Here is a 22,247-nt window from a genome sequence, read left to right on the forward strand (position 1 = left end):
TCACTTTCACTTAGCTAGCTGAACGCAGCTAGCTACTTTAGCCTACTGAAACACCTGGCCCAAACAGAGAGGGATGCTATGTTAGCTAGCTGACTATGGCTATCCAACACTGGAACTCTTCCAAGTCAAGGTACGCTTTTGGTTTTATTCATTTATTGGCACTGTGGCCCACCGGTGTAACTGATAAACTGCTTTCTGAATACACATATAAACAATAGACTAAATGTAGGTACATTTTGCTGGGGGACAATGGGGAATTTTGGGATGGAGATGCAGGTGGGTAAATGGTGCAGCCTCTTCACTTCATGCCATCTTGGCTGAGCTCCTATGTCAAAGGTCTTTTTGTTTAGCCAGTTGCTTGTAATTACCTGGATGGCTACAGAGATTATTCCTGAATCACTTTGAGTGGTGCGGTGCAGACCAATTTACTGAATGTGTATGACAGCTCCCCGAAGCGCAAGAAGTGTGAATGATCTGACTTCTGCGGAGGCCACCGCACAGTAAATGCTGTATGGCCACTGCAAATGTGGGATTGACCATGCAGAACCTTTTATTCAGCCCTGTTCGGGCACACTGCTTCTCATCCACTCAGCTGTGCTGTCTATAGACAGCCACACTATCTATTTGTGCCGCTCCCCCACTCATTTCAGTCAGGGGCGGTACAAAGGGGGGATACCACCCTTGGTGCTCCCCCTTCATTCCCATTGGGTCAGAACACTGTCAATCTGTCTCAGATTGAAGAGGAGTAGACCGGTGCGTTCATCCTGGTTTTTGTCTGCTCCATCGAGTTTAATCGATGTCCACACCCCCAAAATCTCAGTTTAAGCAAGAGATATGTTTTTTTGCCCCTGCCAATGCCACATTTCCGCATCTGCTTTGAAAGGTGACAGAGCTAGAGCAGTGTTTGTCAGACTATGAGACACCACAACGGTCTACCCAAATAATTGTCTGTAGCTTCCGAACAGTTTGGCCTGTAAAACTATTATGACACCCTCTGCAGGGTCACAACTTTGGTTTTAAGTGGGGGATTTTTTTTCTTCCAGTCGGATAAACACTCCAAACACCTCAGAGCAACAGACACTGCTCGGAGGTGTCCGCATGGTCCTAAAGCACACTTTTGCCTTGTTTTGTATCACATTCCAATTATTAAACTGGGTGGGACAAAATGTTTATTTCAGAACGCAGACTTCCGAGACAAGACTAGCTAGCTAGCACTGCATAGCGTGCTAGCCAGGTTCGCTAACTCACCGAAGCTGTCTGACTCCATCTTTTTTGGGTCTCGAGCATTCCGTTTTGGGGTCTCGAGCTAGACTCACTCGCATATCGCACTTTTGTATCCCCACGGAGGGTGTCCTGGTTGATACCTTCTTTTATGGAAGTTGTTCTCATGTGGCTATTGTTGATGCAGCCCTTCCAGTAATGAGTGCTAGCCACACACCTGGATGCATCTCACAACCTAAGCCGGTCGCTTCGGGTGACCCTGTCAAGCCTACGGGCCATGGCCCAGTGGTGGGACACTCTGCTATTGACTGAGTTGTATACCGCAAGGTGATCACGACATCCTTATGTTTCTACAATCGTTTTTTGAGCAGTAGCAGGCATTGTCCAAAGTTTACATGGTGTATCTGGTGCTCAAGTGCTTCCCCCTGCTTCTGTCGGGCCAGCTTGTGCTTGTCAGAAGCGACAATATGTTAGCGGTGGCATGCACCAACAGACGAGGAGAGACTCTGTCTCTCTCCCTCCTTATCTTAACTAGCTCCCAATTTCTGGGGAGCAGTGCACACATGCTCTTGCTTTGGGTGACACCCGTATCCGGTTGCCTCAACTTGGGTGCAGAATTTTTAACAAGGTTAAAAATGTCTCAGTAGTGGAATTTACACCCCTGGCTGGTCTTCTAGGTGGTGGACATTTTTGGCCGGGCAGACGTAGATCTTTATGCATGGCGAGAAAGGGACTCTAGTACCCCGTTGGGAGCAGAGGCTCTGGCGCATCAGTGGCAAACCCTCCTTTCCGTGCTTCCGCCAGTGGTTCTGATTCAGCCCACATTGGAGATTCTTGTGGCTCTTTGTTGACCCAGGAAGCATTGGTTCACAGAGATCATTTGCCTTTTTAGGCAGAGAGCCATGGCAAATCCCATTGCGCAGGGACCTGTTGTCCCAGGTGTACGATATGGTTTGGCAAGCAAGGCCAGGGATCTATTCCTATGGGCCTGGCTCCTGAGAGGGACGATCTGATGGCTAGAGGTTTACCTCTGAATGTTATTGCTACCATTCAGTCTGCAATGGCGCCCTCCATGAGAGGGCTGTATTTGTAAAAGTGGCAAGTGTTTGAGCTCTGGTGAAAAGATAAAGGACTTGTTCCTTTTTTGGGCATTCTCCACATTAAAACGTCTTCACGATCAGTGTCCCTTCCACGGGACGGTTGAGCTAACGTAGGGTAATGCGATTAGTATGAGGCTGTAAGTAACAAGAACATTTCCCAGGACATAGACAGGACATAGACATGGCAGAAAGCTTAAATTCTTGTTAATTTAACTGCACTGTTCAATTTACAGTTGATATTACAGTGAAAAAATACCATGCTATTGTTTGAAGAGAGTGCACAATTTTGAACATGAAAAGTTATTAATAAACAAATTAGGCACATTTGGGCAGTCTTGATACAACATTTCGAACAGAAACGCAATGGTTCATTGGATCAGTCTAACGCTTTGCACATACACTGCCACCTGGTGGCCAAAATCTAAATTGCACCTGGGCTAAAATAATACATTATTGCATTTCAAAGATGATGGTACAAACAAATACAAAAGAACAGTTGGTCTCTAAACCTATTGCACCCACATGGGAGTTACCGCTGGTTTTAGAGGAACTGTGTGTGGCCCCTTTGGAGCCTCTGGAGTCAGTGGATCTGAAGATCCTTTCCTACAAAATCTCCCCGCTCATGGCTTTGGCTAAACATGTTGGGGACCTTGTTATGCGGTACTCAGTTTGCCCTGTGTGACTCTAAGGTGACGTTGCGTCCAAATGCGGCCTTCGACCCCGAAAGTCATGGCTATGTCCTACAAGTTCCAGTGTAGCCCACAGGGTTCTTAAGGCTGGGACAGGGCAAGTCACTAGGTAGCGCGCCATGTGCGCAATGCCTAGACTGCCACATCTGGCGGGATCAGGTCTGGGTGGTCTACCATGGGCCGTCTTCATTTAGTATCAATTGGGGTCAGCTTGAGGCATGATTATATTTCCCCATAGTATGTTCTACCGAAGTTGACTGGGAACGTAACTATAGCTGATCCCTGAAGGAGGAAACGAGGTACAACACCTGTTTGGTAAAAACTACAAAACTTGATAGTCAATGTCTGATCAACTTAGTAGATGATATCCTATATAAATATTAATGTGCATCATTATAATAGTACTCAGTTTTCATATTTTGTGTCTAATACATGCCTTGAAATACTTTCATTGATGATGGTGACTTATCCTTCCTTTTATACTGTTTTCAAAATACCCCTCAAAAGAGGCCATAAAGTAACTGATGGTGACAACTTATCCTTCCACTTACAGTATACTGTGTTTTCACAATACCCCCCATATACCCCTCAAAATACCCACCAAGAGAGGCATAATAAGTCATGTCAAACTGTGTAGATTTGCAAGGAATGGGTTTTTAAAATGTCAACAAAGATTTCAGGGGAGGATCCCTGACTCCCGTCTACTGTTCTTCCCCTCCAATATCTACACCACAATTTCTCCCTTGTGACACACTAACCAATTATAGCCTATCCAGTGACACAAATAGCCAACGTCATAACATTCTTCTAATTATAGTTTTGAACTAACTAGATAATGTTAATAGCAGATGCCAGAATACTTTATTGGCCATATTTCTTAGCAAGTGCTCGATAAGTCATAGCTAGTCCCACGGTGGAAACTTTGGAAAATGATAGTTTCCACAATCAGAAAAGTTACCTTATAAACAGTGATGACAGTGAATTTTGGAGAGAATAAAAAAGGTAGAGAAAATAGAGACATAAAAAGCTCTAAGGCGTGACAAAAGGGGAAATAATAAATAAATGCCACATTATTATTATTGTTCTTATTGTTCTTACTATCTATTGTAGTTACTATTTCATTTAATTACTTGAAATAGTCCATTCAGACCAACTATTTGCCAACCTGCCGAACTAAGACATGGTTTCAGATACTCTTATAAGCACTGTGAACTGTTCCAAAGAACCTCTGATCCGAGGGAGTTTTTTTTTTTTACCCTAACTGTGACGTTAAGTCTTGAAAATGTGAAACATTCTCTTTTAAAAGCCATTTGTTCAGGGAAAACACTGCTCTTTATTAATGAACACGGGTGAAGTTTATTAAGTCGATGGATATGTTGTAGGACTGGGATATATACTGTGGAACCCAAATTCTTCATCCCAGGAGACAGCTACCCACCCTCCTCTCCACCCCAACGATATATCACACAATGGAGTTAGGATCATATTTTTCTCCAGATTTCCAGTCGCTGGTGTTCAAACTCAGACAAAGCAATAATCTACCCATAAACTCCCCTTTAGCTGTTTAGACTCTATTGTCTATCCTACATATAAACAGAGACTGTAAAAAAGTGAAAGATCTATCTTTATTTGTTTTAATACATGAGGTTGTTGAGATGACATGAGATTACACTTTGTTAATTCCCGTGGGAAAATGTGTTTGTCATGCAACAGCCACAATAAAACCAATAGAAACAACCACATTAAAAAACAATTGCAATAGATTGTGGAGAGGCTAAACTCCTGGAATCATCACCAGGAAACGTAATTTCTAGATATTTTCACCATGCATTATACCGTAGAGTGCGTCCTCCTATCAAAACCAAAACAGAGGGAAATACGGTGCTTTGACCTCGTAAATGTGGTTGGGAGCATGATGTCAGACTTCTCTAACATTCAAATTAGCCTCCTCCACATTTGGCATTCATGTACAAATGCTGCTAATATGAACCTCTAGTGACTCCTCATGCCATTCGAGCAGGATTTCACCATCTCCATTCAGTTTATTAAATTGTGGTCTTAGAGATTTGGTAGTACTCTTCACCTGTTTCTGCTTTCAGTGAACTGAGCGCCTGCCAATTAACACCCAAGGCATGTTAATGAGCCTTTAGGGTCGACCACAGAGCTGGCCACTTCAACAGACTTACCAGACCCTTCAGGAGAAGTGCCTCACAAGAGACCCTGAACGGCTGCAATCTTAATCTACATAATGAATTTTGCAACGGAAACGACAGAGTAATGCCTACAAGGAAAAAGTGACAGACAGACGGACCAACAGACAAAAAAGAGAGAGAGAGAGAGAAGGGGCTTGCAAAAAAAGGAAGGATGGAAAGTAATCCAAGAACCCTTTTGGAAAGACAAGGGTTCTTTGTAAGGCAAAGGGTTCTTTCTACCTAGAACCTTTAACTTCCTAAGAACCATTTTTAGACTCAAGAACGATTATTTGGAAGGCAAGAAAGGTTCTAGGTAGAACAAAAAACAAAAATGCACACAGGAGGAACTCAAAATCCCAAAACCCCCCACGGCCATCTAAAAATAAAAATAAAAGTTTTAAATTAAGTGCTTAATAATGTATCAAATTTCCCAGCATTCTCTATTGATGATTTTCAGAATTGTTTGTCTTTTGCGTGTACATTGACTGGTCGTGGAATGTTATGCCACACAAAGATATATAACATACATTGTTTTTAAAATTGTATAAACTGCCATAATTTGGCTGGTTCTTGGAAGAACCTTTAGATGACAAAACAGTTATTGGTAGAACCTGTCACGTGTGCTCCCTCTCTGGCTTCTAGGTTACCGGGATGCTCTTTATGGCACACACCTGTCACCATGGTTACGTGCGCCTGTGTGTCGTCAGACTCACCTGGACTCCATCACGTCCTTGATTACCTGCCCTATATATGTCACTCCCCCTTTGGTTCCCTCCCCAGACATCATTGTTTCTGTTTTGTTTCATGTCTGTACGTTGTTCAAGGTTCTTGGTTTTTGTTATGTTCAGTTTATTTAATTAAAACACTCACTCCCCGAACTAGCTTCCTGACTCTCAGCGCACATCGTTACAGAACCCTTCATAGAGCGTTCTAGGTCCAAATACAGGGGGTTCTATAAAGAACTGTACATTGGGTTCTAGGTAAAATCCTCCGCAAAGGGTCCCCTATGGGGTCAAACTGAATAACCCTATATGGTTCTACTTACAGTAGCACTTTGTTTAAAGTGCTGATCTAGTAACGTGTCCACTGTGATCTGAAAGGTCAAACTGAACCTATATCAGCACTACTCTGGGAGACTTGATCCATACAACCCTAGGTGAATACTCATTCCGTTCAAGAGGGACCTAGAACCAGGAGAGTAATGTCAATGTTTATCACTTGAACAGTTAGGCCTATAGACACAGTTTGTGTTCAGTTCCACTCTGGGTTCCACACCGGGTTCCATGGGTTCCACTCAGAAATACACATCTGGTTCTCTTGAGGGGCACATACAGTACCAGTAAAAAGTTTGGACGCACCTACTCATTCAAGGGTTTTTCTTTATTTTGACTATTTTCTACATTGTAGAATAATAATGAAGATATCAGAACTATGAAATAACACATGGAATCATGTGGTAACCAAAAAAGTGTTAAACAAATCAAAATATATTTTATATTTGAGATTCTTCAAAGTAGCCACCTTTTGCCTTGATGACAGCTTTGCACACTCTTGTTGGCATTCTTTCAACTAGCTTCATGAGGTAGCCACCTGAAATGCATTTGAATTAACAGGTGTGCCTTGTTAAAAGTTAATTTGTTGAATGTCTTTCCTTCTTAATGTGTTTCAGCCAATCAGTTGTGTTGTGATAAGATAGGGGTGGTATACAAAAGATAGTTCTATTTGGTAAAAGACCAAGTCCATATTATGGCAAGAACAGCTCAAATAAGCAAAGAGAAACAACTTAAATTGAATCTTTATTTAACTAGACAAGTCATTTAAGAACAAATTCTTATTTACAATGACGACCTACCACGGCCAAACCCAGACGATGCTGGGCCAATTGTGCACCGCCCTATGGGACTCCCAATCACAACTGGATGTGATTCAGCCTGGATTCAAACCAGAGACTGTAGTGTCACCTCTAGCACTGAGATGCAATGCTTTAGACCGCTGCGCCACTCCAGAGCCCCTGGTAAGACATGAAGGTCAGTCATGAAGGTCAGTCAATCTGGAAAATGTCAAGAACTTTGAACATTTCTTGAAGTACAGTCGCAAAAACCATCAAGCGCCATGATTTAAATAGGCTCTCATGAGGACCGCCACAGGAAAGCAAGACCCAGAGTTACCTCTGCTGCAGAGGATAAGTTCATTACCAGCTTCAGAAATTGCAGCCCAAATAAATGCTTCATGCTTCACAGAGTTCAAGTAACAGACACATCTCAACATGGTTGAATTGCTGACAAAAAAACTCTACTAAAGGACCACAATAATAAGAAGAGACTTGATTGGGCAAAGAAACACGAGCAATGAACATTAGATTGGTGGAAACCTGTCCTTTGAGTCCAAATTTGAGATTTTTGTTTCCAACATTTGTTTTTCAACAGGACAATGACCCAACACCCCTCCAGGATGTGTAAGGGCTATGTAACCAGTGTTGGAATGATGGCATGCTGCATCAGATGACCTGGCCTCCACAATCACCCAACCTCAACCCAATTGAGATGGTTTGGGATGAGTTGGACTGCAGAGTGAAGGAAAAGCAGCCAACAAGAGTGTGCAAAGCTGTCATCAAGGCAAAGGTTGGCTACTTTGAAGAATCTGAAATATGTTTTGATTTGGTTAACACTTTGTTGGTTACTACGTGATTCTGTATGTTTTATTTCATAGTTTTGATGTCTTCATATTATTATTCAATGTTGAAAATAGTAAAAATAAAGAAAAACCCTTGAATGAGTAGGTGTCCAAACTTTGACTGGTACTTAATTTTTTTGACATGTCATTTAACTTTTCATTCATTTAGCAGACACTGTTATCCAGAGCGACTTACAGTTAGTGCATTCATCGTGGGACAACCACATATCTCCACATATCTCCGGCATAGTAAGTACAATTGAACACTTATGGGAGATTCTGAAGTGGTGCCCGAGACAGTGTTTTCTACCACCATCAACAAAATGATGGCATTTATCGTGGAAGAATGGTGTCGCATCCCTCCAATAGAGTTCCAGACACTTGTAAAATCTAGCTATAAGGCGCATTGAAGTTGTTCTGGCGGCTCGCGGTGGCCCGAAATCATATTAAAAAAACGTTATGTTGGTGTTTTCCTTTATTTTGGCAATTACCTGTATCTTTTGAGTCACGCTAACAGTTGGCTCCCTCAGATGAAGAAGATAGTCAAAGTGTTGGGACTAATATAGTATGTGTTTAAAACCTGGGATGCTTTCAAAGGAAACATCTGTATTTATCTCAGCACAGACAGACAAAAACACAAATACACAGAGGAGGACACACACACCAAGGAACCATATCAACAAAACCAAGAAACCAAATTAACAAAGGGTTGGCTCTTCTCACGCAAAACCTAACGTGATTCATCCCCCAAAATGTGTGATCAATCTTCCCCCCCTTGAAATTGTATAAAGATATTATTGATGCGCTGGTGTTTTTTCTCAAGAAGAGTGCAAATATTTAAGACAGAACAGTGAGCGCTATCATTTAAACCACTGACACAAATTTAATCAGTTGAGAACAAGTTCTCATTTACAACTGAAACCTGGCCAAGATGAAGCAAAGCAGAGTTACACATGGGATAAACAAACGTACAGTCAATAACAATAGAACAATCTATATACAGTGTGTACAAATGAAGTAAGGAGGAAAGGCAATAAATAGGCCATAGTGGCAAAGTAATTACAATTTAGAAAATAACACTGGAGTGATAGATGTGCAGATGAGGATGTGCAAGTAGAAATACTGTTGTGCAAAAGAGCAGAAAAACAAATATGGGATGAGGTTGGATGGATGGGCTATTTACAGATGGGCTGTGTACAGGTACAGTGAGCTGCTCTGACAGCTGATGCTTAAAGTTAGTGAGGGAGATATGTCTCCAACTTCAGTGATTTTTGCAATTCTTTCCAGTCAAAGGCAGCCAAAGAGGAGAGAGAGAGGGAAGAGAGAGGGAGGGAGTAAACCATTTCTGGAGAGGTTACTCAGAGAAAGAATACCACCTAAAAGACTTGAGCACATCAAAAGGAAAAACCTGGAAACCTTGGCACAATAAGACTCATGAATAAGCTTAGATCCCACTGGTATTTCTGTGTGTGTGTGTGTGTGTGTGTGTGCGCAGTGGTGTAAAGTGTAAGTAGTTTTTTGGGGGGTATCTGTACTGTACTTTACATTTTCCCTGACACCCATTTCCAAAACTTAACAGGACCGGGAAATGCTCCAATTCACAGAGTTATCAAGAGAACATCCCTGGTCATCCCTACTGCCACTGATCTGGCGGACTCACTAAACACAAATACTTTGTTTTGTAAATTATGTCTGAGTGTTGGGGTGTGCCCCTGGCTTGCCATAAATTAAAATAACAAGAAAATCATGCCATCTGGTTTGCTTAATATAAGGAAAGGGAATAATACTTTTGATACTTAAGTATATTTTAGCAATTACAATTACTTTTGAGACTTAAGTACATATAAAACCCAATACTTTTACTCAAGTAGTATTTTACTAGGTGACTTTCACTTTGACTTGAGTCGTTTTCTATTAAGGTATCTTGACTTTTACCCAAGTATGACAATTGGGTACTTTTTCACCACTGTGTGGTGTGTGAGTGTGTGTGAGAGAGAGAGAGAAAAAAATGGGTGTGCATTACTTATGAATGGTTTCAACTTCCTGCTGTTTGCATGTGTTGGGAATGTGAGAGTGTGTGTAAATGTGTCTGTGGGCCAGAGAAGAAAACCCTCCCAGTGGACTGTACTCTTTGTTGTGTGGTGACCATGGTTTGGCAGTATTGTATTAAACCGACCGACACAGCAGGGCTATAGGCAGCATCCTGGTGGAGGGCTGGGCACTTTAGAAACATAAGCGGGATCTGTCTCTGACACACACACTTACGCGTGTGTGTACATGTAAAGGATGTCATGCTGCTTGCTTACTGAGTACTACTTCCTCCTGATTTGGCTCACACTGAGGCTCGAACCCAGGACCTCTGCCTTGCTAGCACACGTGACCGCTCTCCTGAATCATCTTACCAGTGGGCGCCACGCAAAAAGCTAGCTTGGTTGGATCCGAATCGCCATTATAATCATTGGCCAGTACGGAGAATTAAGCAAAACCACAAGTCCAAATCCTTATCTCCATCCATGGCTAATTTAGGAAAGGGACAATTTGAGCTAGCTAGCTTGCTATCGAAGGACAACAACACGCAACAATCAAGTTTCTCTTGATGTGATGTGTTTGGGGTGAAGCCAAATCCAAACTGGCTTCCCTTGACACTTTTTTTGGTGTGCCACGACCGTTGAGCGTGAGCGTTGAGCTCACTCAGTTCAGCTCAACGCTGATTGGCTATTATTTTATACTTTTTTATCAAGGGAGGACAAATGCTCGCTGGCTTCCATTGCATTCACTGCTACAGAGAGCAAAAATGTTATACTCTTTTTCATCAGACAGCTGGCCTACACATACAGAAACACGCGGTTGCGCTCGCTTGGATGCTTTCTCCAGTGAGATAGATTCATCCTCTTGAGAATTGAAGGAAAATTAAGAAAGCAGAGAGACGAAAATTACATTTTGTATATGTTTTTTGGTAAATCTTCCATTGGCATACATGAATACACACCACTGTTAGTAACTATCACTTCCTCCTGTTTCGGCTCAAACTCAGGACCTCTGCCTTGCTAGTACACATGACTGCCCTTCTGAACTGTCTTACCAGTCGGTGCCACACAAAACGCTATCTATTCACTGGCTCTAATGGGGACACTTCAGGCAAGGGAGTAAGTTTCACTCATCCCCATGTGCTTTTCACCAACACGCACACACAAGCACGTGCACACACAGAGAGAGAGAGAGAGAGAGATGGGGAGAGAAAGGCCAAGACAAATTTACACTAATAGGATATAAAATGGCATTAAACCAAATTCTAATAAATAAGGGATTAAAGAAGTACAAGAATGTTTTAACATTTTCACAGTAGAGTTTACTGTACAGTAATTAGCCTAGCATTGAATAACTAATGAGTTGAACAGGATGAACAGTATGTATGGATAGAACCATTTGCTGATACCACACTAGTGCATCAAGCCTCTCCTGTGTATTTGGCCTCATAGTTTTTCCTCACAGTGAATACCTACATTAGCCATGCACCTTTTCAAAAGCCCTGTTGCGTGCTGGAAGCAAACATGCTCTCCTGTATTGCAATGGCATGCATCATCTGTTGAGGGGTTGCATGCCAGTGTCATCTCCCCAAGTCCCCAAGCAACCTACAACAGACAATCAGAATAATAGACCTTTCATGAATCCTCCTTGGACCTGATATGGGCATGGATGCGGGAGGAGTAGGGGGAGTGTGGGTGAGGGTGTGAGGCATACGTGAAGGGGAGGTAAGCACGGATCATTTTCATTTGTTTTACTGATGAGTCTGCCTCTTTAACTCGCCCCATGTTGACTCGCCACCCTCCACTCCCCTCCCTGGCTCATGTGAAATGGAAATGATATATTGTGGTAATTAGATGAAAAAATATGAGTAATCCTCCCAGAATGCAACAGTTCTGAGGAAGTTTATTGTTCTAGGTGAAGGTGCTACTCTTGGCTTTGTTTACTTTGATCCCGGCTGTGTTTCTGCCTCTTTGGTAATCAGAGGTAGAAAGTCATTAGGATGTTATCACAACTGCAGCTGCCGAGGCCATGGCGTCCCCGGCCTGACACAGGACGTTAACCCAGCCAGGAACAGAGAGGACAGAGGGGGAATGGAGAGGCCTTCGCTAGCTCAGCCGCCCAGGCCACACGGCCAGCCGGGTACCAGGAACATACATCAGAGGAGAGAGGCGTCATTACTGGTGCCAACCCCTCTGAAACACTGAAACTGACCATCACCAGAGGTGTGTGTGTGTCTGTCTGTGTGGCTGTGTGTTTGTTAGTGTGTGTGCGTGTGTGTGTTTGACTCACCCAGGGGAAAGAATCTGGGCCACAGAACAGGCTGCTTTGTCTGGCCTTTCATGATTAAACCTGAGAGAGAGGGGGAAAAAAATATCAAAGGTTTTTGGGGAATGAGAATGAATGAGTGATGGGTTTGATTTGACCCCTTTTCCTCAACCCCCTAACGCCCTTTCTGCCTCCTCCTCTCTGCTTCACAGTAATCACGGAGTTATTTTACACACTGACGTGTCCCAGAGAAATTACTCCCAATTATTTCCCTTAATTTCCCCGAGGTGCAGTCGGAATACTATTAAGTGGCCAGAGATTTCTGGATAGTCACTTAGCTTTGTTTGTTTTCTCGTCACTTGTTTCGTCATTCCCTCCCTCCCTTATCACCCATGTCTCTCCTCTCCTCACCCCCATCGCCTGAGTGGTAGCTGCTTCACCTTGACCCTGCAAAATGACCCGGGCGGCAGAAAAAAAACGCTGTGTGTGTCTTGTGTTATTATTTTTCTATTTATTCCTCATGTCAATATTTATTATATATATATTTTTTACTATTTCCCCATTTTTTTTCTCTCTGCATTGTTGGGAAGGGTCTGTAGGTAAACATTCCACTGTTAGTCTACACCTGTTGTTCAAGAAGCATGTGATACATTTGATTTGGATTTGATTTGAATTGTTGCCATGGTTTCAGCCTAGCCGATACCCCAGGGTGGCGGCAAGGAACAGTGGGGATTTTCTCCTCTCCTCCGTCCACCACGCTATGCCCTGCTAAACGCCTCTCCTCTCCTCCTCTGTCCCACACGCGACGCTACACGCTTCTCCTCCCCTCCCCTTCTTCCGTGTCCTCATGCCATGACCATGTGGGGCTGCATCATGTCTGCTGGCGTTCTCACACAATCTCTGTGCTATTGCGTGCAGAGGCTGCATTGAGAGCATAGCGTTTTCGCCACTACTGAGTAGCCCCGGCGAGGGAGGGAGTAGAGGAGGGCAGAGAGAGAGATGGAGAGAGAAATAGTTATTATGGAGGAAATGCGAGAGACACAAAGAAAAGATAATACAGTAAGATGAGGGTGTGGAAATGAGAGAGATGGAGAGACAGAGAAAGAGATGAGAAAGGGGTAAAGATGAGCGTCAGAGAGACAAGGGGAATCTCCTGATACATTATTCAGACCACACAGAGACTCAGAGAGTACTCTCTAAGGTATTAGCTCAACACTCACACACACACACACACACACACACACACTGATGGAGAACACCGTCAGCACGCAAGCCCAGACTAAACACCACTCAGTGAGCACACACACAGAAACACACACACTCGCTCAGAGAAAATACACGCAATCCTGTGATTGTACACATGCACGCACACATACTTAATGCTATCAGAATGATGCTCCCATTAAGACATGCAAATGTATGAAGATGATGAAGATTACTCATTTTCATGCAGAATTAAGTTGCCTATGGTAAAATTATAGCTTGGGTTAAAGGGGCAATCAGCAATTCAAACAACAACAAAGGAGAACCCCCCTTGTTTTGGTAAAATTCATAGACAGCCCACTGGGCATACACTGGTTAAATCAATGTTGTTTCAACATAATTTGTCAATGTATTGTGATGTGAAATCTACGTGGAAAATGAATTAGATTTGAAATAAAGTCATCAACATTGCTAAGAGGGAAATTTCAACCACAGGATTATGACATCATGGTAACCAATTTTGCACATAGATGAAATATGAAATATGTTGAATTTGTACCTTTGAAACAACTTCAACATTATATCCACAATCAGAAATGAATGTACAGGCTTGGCAGCACCTCCTACTGAGGAGTTGATCTATCTACAGCTATTAATTCTGGTCTCCCATCCAGGGTTTGAACTAAACCCAGCATTGCTTAGCTCTGATTTTTGTCACTGACTGCCACCAATGTGCTATCATGAGAATGACAATTGAGAGAGCTCTTAATAACTATATAGATTCACTGTTACTATCAAAGTCATTCCAAAGGGTAGGTTTAACAATGCGTTATTTATGTTATATCCTCAATGATGCTATTAAGGCTTATATACTGTAGCTTTTGCAAAGTCATAAACAGCTATTGTTTAAATTAAACTAAAAATACAAAATACATACAGTGGGGCAAAAAAGTATTTAGTCAGCCACCAATTGTGCAAGTTCTCCCACTTAAAAAGATGAGAGGCCTGTAATTTTCATCATAGGTACACTTCAACTATGACAGACAAAATGAGGGGGAAAAAATCCAGAAAATCACATTGTAGGATTTTTAATGAATTTATTTGCAAATTATGGTGGAAAAAAAGTATTGGTCACAGACAAACAAGCAAGATTTCTGGCTCTCACAGAGCCAGAAAGAGGAGAGGAGCATCTTCCAAGATCAAAGAGCTGTCAAAGGACACCAGAAACAAAATTGTAGACCTGCACCAGGCTGGGAAGACTGAATCTGCAATAGGTAAGCAGCTTGGTTTGAAGAAATCAACTCTGCGTGCAAAATTATTCAGCCCCCTTAAGTTAATACTTTGTAGCGCCACCTTTTGCTGTGATTACAGCTGTAAGTCTCTTGGGGTATGTCTCTATCAGTTTTGCACATCGAGAGACTGACATTTTTTCCCATTCCTCCTTGCAAAACAGCTCGAGCTCAGTGAGGTTGGATGGAGAGCATTTGTGAACAGCAGTTTTCAGTTCTTTCCACAGATTCTCGATTGGATTCAGGTCTGGACTTTGACTTGGCCATTCTAACACCTGGATATGTTTATTTTTGAACCATTCCATTGTAGATTTTGCTTTATGTTTTGGATCATTGTCTTGTTGGAAGACAAATCTCCGTCCAAGTCTCAGGTCTTTTGCAGACTCCATCAGGTTTTCTTCCAGAATGGTCCTGTATTTGGCTCCATCCATCTTCCCATCAATTTTAACCATCTTCCCTGTCCCTGCTGAAGAAAAGCAGGCCCAAACCATGATGCTGCCACCACCATGTTTGACAGTGGGGATGGTGTGTTCAGAGTGTTGCTTTTACGCCAAACATAACGTTTTGCATTGTTGCCAAAAAGTTCAATTTTGGTTTCATCTGACCAGAGCACCTTCTTCCACATGTTTGGTGTGTCTCCCAGGTGGCTTGTGGCAAACTTTAAACGACACTTTTTATGGATATCTTTAAGAAATGGCTTTCTTCTTGCCACTCTTCCATAAAGGCCAGATTTGTGCAATATACGACTGATTGTTGTCCTATGGACAGTCTCCCACCTCAGCTGTAGATCTCTGCAGTTCATCCAGAGTGATCATGGGCCTCTTGGCTGCATCTCTGATCAGTCTTCTCCTTGTATGAGCTGAAAGTTTAGAGGGACGGCCAGGTCTTGGTAGATTTGCAGTGGTCTGATACTCCTTCCATTTCAATATTATCGCTTGCACAGTGCTCCTTGGGATGTTTAAAGCTTGGGAAATCTTTTTGTATCCAAATCCGGCTTTAAACTTCTTCACAACAGTATCTCGGACCTGCCTGGTGTGTTCCTTGTTCTTCATGATGCTCTCTGCGCTTTTAACGGACCTCTGAGACTATCACACTGCAGGTGCATTTATACGGAGACTTGATTACACACAGGTGGATTGTATTTATCATCATTAGTCATTTAGGTCAACATTGGATCATTCAGAGATCCTCACTGAACTTCTGGAGAGAGTTTGCTGCACTGAAAGTAAAGGGGCTGAATAATTTTGCACGCCCAATTTTTCAGTTTTTGATTTGTTAAAAAAGTTTGAAATATCCAATAAATGTCGTTCCACTTCATAATTGTGTCCCACTTGTTGTTGATTCTTCACAAAACAATACAGTTTTATATCTTTATGTTTGAAGCCTGAAATGTGGCAAAAGGTCGCAAAGTTCAAGGGGGCCGAATACTTTCGCAAGGCACTGTATCGTGAGATTTTGAGTGAAAACCTCCTTCCATCAGCAAGGGCATTGAACATGAAACGTGGCTGGGTCTTTCAGCATGACAATTATCCCAAACACACCGCCCGGGCAACGAAGGAGTGGCTTCGTAAGAAGCATTTCAAGGTCCTGGAGTGGCCTAGCCAGTCTCCAGATCTCAACCCCATAGAAAATCTTTGGAGGGAGTTGAAAGTCCGTGTTGCCCAGCAACAGCCCCAAAACATCACTACTCTAGAGGAGATCTGCATGGAGGAATGGGCCAAAATACCAGCAACAGTGTGTGAAAACCTTGTGAAGACTTACAGAAAACGTTTGACATCTGTCATTGTCATCAAAGGGTATATAACAAAGTATTGAGAAACTTTTGTTATTGACCAAAGACTTATTTTCTACCATAATTTGCAAATAAATTCATAAAAAATCCTACAATGTGATTTTTTTTTCTCATTTTGTCTGTCATAGTTGAAGTGTACCTATGATGAAAATTACAGGCCTCTCTCATCTTTTTAAGTGGGAGAACTTGCACAATTGGTGGCTGACTAAATACTTTTTTGCCCCACTGTATAGGGCTAGCGCAGGGGTGGGCAGCTCCAGTCCTCGAGGGACTAATTGGTGTCACACCTTTGCCCCATCCCTATCAAACACACCTGATTTAAACTAATTGCATTTTTAACTGAAGATCATGATTAGGTGATTATTGGAGTCAGGTGTATTAGCTGTGGTTGGGCTAAACTTTGACACCAATCAGGCCCTCGAGGACTGGAATTGCCCATCCCTGGACTAGCGTTTCAAGCTCCAACGTAATATTCAAGTTAATAATGAATATGTTGGATTCGCGTCTCCATCTCAACCAAAAATCTAAGTTAAAAGAATGGGATCAAATCGAACATTAATAATTAAATGCACTTTAAATATATTTTGATTTAATTTAGTCCTGTTCTTTAATTTAGCCCTGTTCTTTCTTTGATTTAATTTAGTCCTGTTTAACTTAGATTTTTGGTTGAGATGGAGACATGAATCCAACATATCAATTATTTATTTATAGACAAACTGGAATTAGACTAAGTCAGTTGTACAGATGGAACTATCCAAGGAGAAAATACATCTCAACACTCGTGGACATATTTTGCGGTTACCGTACTATAAATGTCTTCTTATGTAAATATAGAAAGCATGCGTGTTCAAGATAGCATGCAAAGGTTGCAGGTCTATGGAGATCTTCACAATTTCTATAATAATCTGTGCAGAATCTCAAACAGCATCACTTTTTAAAGTAATCTCAACTACAATCCAGGTAATTTGCTTGTGCTATTAGAGTGATAACACATTACCTTGTTGTATAACAACAAAATATCTGACATTGTATTCCCATTTGAACTTTGTTGTGCTTTTAAATGGTTGTAAACACTGTGATGACACATTTAGATGACAACTAAACCTAAGATTAGACGCTGTTTTACCATTGAAATTTGGTTGTGCTTTTAGATGGTTGAAAGCATAATGATAATATACTGAACTAAAATATATACACAACATTTGGTCCCATGTTTCATGAGCTGAAATAAAAGATCCCAGAAATGTTCAATTTTGTGCACAAATTTGTTTACATGCCTGTTAGTGAGCATTTCTCCTTTGCCAAGATAATCCATCCACCTGACAGGTGTGACATATCAAGAAACTGATTAAACAGCATGATCATTACACATGTGCACCTTGTGCCGGGGACAATAAAACAGCACTCTAAAATGTGCAGTTTTGTCACACAACACAATGCCATAGATGTCTGAAGTTTTAAGGGAGTGTGCAATGGCATGCTACCAGCAGGAAAGTCCACCAGAGCTGTTGCCAGAGAATTTAATGTTAATTCCTCTACGATAAGACGCCTCCAGGGTCGTTTAAAAGAATTTGAAAGTACGTCCAACCGGCCTCACAACCGCAGACCACGTGTAACCACTCCAGCCCAGGACCTCCACATCCAACTTCTTCACCTGCGGGATCGTCTGAGGGGGAGGGATGGTGGGTCCTAGGTGCTTAGGAGTATTCATGTCTGTAATAAAGCGGTTTTGTGGGGAAAAACTCATTCTGATTTGGCTGGGCCTGGCTCCCAATTGGGTGGGCCTATGCCCACCCATGCATGAGCCCCTGCCCAGTCATGTGAAATCCATAGATTAGGGCCCAATGAATTTATTTACATTTACTGATTTCCTTATATGAACTGTAACTCAGTAAAATCATTTAAATGTTGTTTATATTTTTGTTCAGTGTACATTGGGAATTCAACAAACTTCTGTCTGTCTTTTTGAGTGGGTTGAGATCTCATTGATCAACGTCTCATCCAAATATCCACATTTCCAAATTGAAATTATGTGGTGCGCCCAGTGGGAGCTCTGGGTGCAAGGACTGACCATCCATTATATCAAAATGTAGTGTTTTGAGACTATACAGTGTTTGTTTACATTTACAAGTTTATATTTTGGGTTCTGATCGGGTACGACAGTTGAACTCTCATGAGGCATGTATAAGTCATATTCTTCAAGAATCAATGGGTATATACCATACATTTCAAAGTCCAAAAATGGACGTAGCCACTGCAGATTGCCCCTTTAAAGGCTGGGGATTTTCATTGCAATTTCCTGATGACACCTGCAGTGATAAGCAATGCTTGATATTCTAACAGAACTAATCTAGCAGGTATACAAACATAAACAAACCTAAACAAACATATAAACATATAGTCAAACAGTGGGGATGCACATTATATTAGATCAGCCCATTAGTAAAGATATTTGATTTCCATATATCAGTGACCAATTAAATGAACATGTTTCTGTTAGTGTCTACCTGAGAATCATACTGACTCACCCATACCTACAGTACATGCTCTATCTTCACACCACCTCACATAATTTCACAAAAAGAAGTAAGATGGGAGAGAGAGAGAAAGTGAGTGAGAGAAAGAAAGAGGGGGGGAGAGAGAGAATACATTGTTTGTATACGGCAGACTCTGTAGCCCTCCATACTATGGACTTGAGACATCTTGACTCTATGAACTTTAGCTCTGTTTTTAAACGTATGGAACCGTGTAATGATAATCTATGGGGCTAATCTGGTAATGTATTAGGTGTAGGATGGTGAGTGTTTGCTTTGTCTGATCTTACTCACCTCTCATCAACCAGACCTCTTTGATTCTGCACAAGGGTCTCTGGGTCTGTGTGTGTGTGTGTGTGTGTGTGTGTATTACAGTCTGGACTGGATTCTAAGATTCACAGGAGGCTGCTGAGGGGAGAACAGCTCATAATAATGGCCAGAACGGAGCAAATGGAATGGCATCATACACATGCCACCAACCTCCTGTGCTAGGATTTCTCTGTTTGTAGTGACAGGAGGGTTTGCGGCCCAATTGGAATCCTATTCCCTATATAGTGCACTACTTTTGACCAGGGCCATATACACACAAAAAAAATGCTGGGTTAAAAACAAATCAATTTGGGTAAATATTGGACAGAACACACATTGGGTTCATTTGACCCAGGCAGTTGTTTTCTTTAAATTGGGTTGTTGATGCTGGGTTATTGATCTATGATCCACAGGGTCAGATTACAAGACTGGAGGCGTGGCTTAGTAGGGGCGTGGCTCCAGAAAGTCATTTCTGGCCACCCTGGAGAGTAAATGTAATTCTGCTTAATCTGTTTTGTTGTCTTGTCAACACATGTTAAGGTTGAGCTCTAACACTTTTGTAGCTTTAATAAGGCTTACACAAGAAATCAAATGAAAATGCATTTGTCACATTCACCGAATTCAACAGGCGTAGACCGTACTGTGAAATGCTTACTTACAAGCAAGCCCTAAACCAACAATGCAGTTTTAAGATAATAGAGTTAGGAAAATATTTACTAAATAAACTAAAGTATTTTATTTTTTATTTGAAGTAACACAGTGCGGAGGCAAAATACAAGGGGTACCGGTTAGTCAAGGTAATTTGTACATGTAGGTAGGGGTAAAGTGACTATGCATATATAATATAGTTTTTAACAATCACTTTGGCATTAATTTCAGAACCTTGTGGCAATTTTTCAAAACTCAAAACGGTCATCACTTGTAACACAGGCTGTCCAATGTTCAAAACATTGCATTGTGCATTCATATCTTTAAAGAAACCTTGCACTTGCAGAATCATTGGTTCAAATAACTCATTTATGATGAAATACCATAGGAACATTAATTTAGATCACCCACACACAATATACCGATAGTTTCACTGCGTAGTTGTTCATTAATCATTAAATATTGTAGTACAAAATATGTGATATATGTTTCGTTATGCTACTACAAGTAAATACATCACTGTAAAAGGACTAGTAGAGAGAATACTACAGACACAGTGGAATCATTGAACAAAATAGGACATTTATTGATGAAATACAATAAAATCACAACATAGGTTTCTTTGAATCAAAGCAAAAATAATTAGCTACAAAAAAAGAAAAAACTGTTAAAGGTCAACTGCAGTTCACCTGGCTTACTGTAAAACATCACTGCAGTGTTCCTCACCTGGCTTACTGTAAAACATCACTGCAGTGTTCCTCACCTGGCTTACTGTAAAACATCACTGCAGTGTTCCTCACCTGGCTTACTGTAAATCATCACTGCAGTGTTCCTCACCTGGCTTACTGTAAGACATCACTGCAGTGTTCCTCACCTGGCTTACTGTAAAACATCACTGCAGTCTTTCTCACCTGGCTTACTGTAAAACATCACTGCAGTGTTCCTCACCTGGCTTACTGTCAAACATCACTGCAGTGTTCCTCACCTGGCTTACTGTAAAACATCACTGCAGTGTTCCTCACCTGGCTTACTGTAAAACATCACTGCAGTGTTCCTCACCTGGCTTACTGTAAAACATCACTGCAGTGTTCCTCACCTGGCTGACTGTAAAACATCACTGCAGTGTTCCTCACCTGGCTTACTGTAAATCATCACTGCAGTGTTCCTCACCTGGCTTACTGTAAGACATCACTGCAGTGTTCCTCACCTGGCTTACTGTAAAACATCACTGCAGTCTTTCTCACCTGGCTTACTGTAAAACATCACTGCAGTGTTCCTCACCTGGCTTACTGTCAAACATCACTGCAGTGTTCCGCACCTGGCTTACTGTAAAACATCACTGCAGTGTTCCTCACCTGGCTTACTGTAAAACATCACTGCAGTGTTCCTCACCTGGCTTACTGTAAAACATCACTGCAGTGTTCCTCACCTGGCTTACTGTAAAACATCACTGCAGTGTTCCTCACCTGGCTTACTGTAAATCATCACTGCAGTGTTCCTCACCTGGCTTACTGTAAGACACCACTGCAGTGTTCCTCACCTGGCTTACTGTAAAACATCACTGCAGTGTTTCTCACCTGGCTTACTGTAAAACATCACTGCAGTGTTCCTCACCTGGCTTACTGTAAAACGTCACTGCAGTGTTCCTCACCTGGCTTACTGTAAAACATCACTGCAGTGTTCCTCACCTGGCTTACTGTAAAACATCACTGCAGTGTTCCTCACCTGGCTTACTGTAAAACATCACTGCAGTGTTCCTCACCTGGCTTACTGTAAAAAGCAAAACAAAAGATTGATTACTGTACTTCTATATTTCCATCAACCCTGTCTTGTGGATTTGGCCACAGGTTCTCATCCACAACACAACGGATGTTTTCATTAGCCAAACATCTTGGGAAGAATCTTCGGGCATGGCGAATCCAGGCCTGACACTGCTCTGCCGTGATGTCATTGCATGCGTCATCCATGGCCTGGAAAAGGGTGGCTTGTTCGTGAGGGCACCTATCATATTCAGATTCGTCTATTACTCTCAATCTCTCGCTCTCTCTTTTACTTGAAGCATTCCTGAGTTGATTGAAAAATCATTCTGTTATAAATGAGATTGCAAAATTTCAGAAAACAATGAACAATAAAATAAATATTAAGGTCTAGATAGAGTTACAACACATTTTTACGCTTGAAGGGTTGTAAAACTCCCTGGGCTGGCTGGCTATACAAGAGTAATACAAACAAACACACGCAAGCACTCTTTTACACAGGCGATGCAGATGACAAATTCCCACATTTCTGTATGATGAAAACAGT

The sequence above is a fragment of the Oncorhynchus mykiss genome, chromosome 29, assembly GCF_057628025.1.
Source record: "Oncorhynchus mykiss isolate SJ-2025 chromosome 29, ASM5762802v1, whole genome shotgun sequence".
Lineage (NCBI taxonomy): Eukaryota > Metazoa > Chordata > Actinopteri > Salmoniformes > Salmonidae > Oncorhynchus > Oncorhynchus mykiss.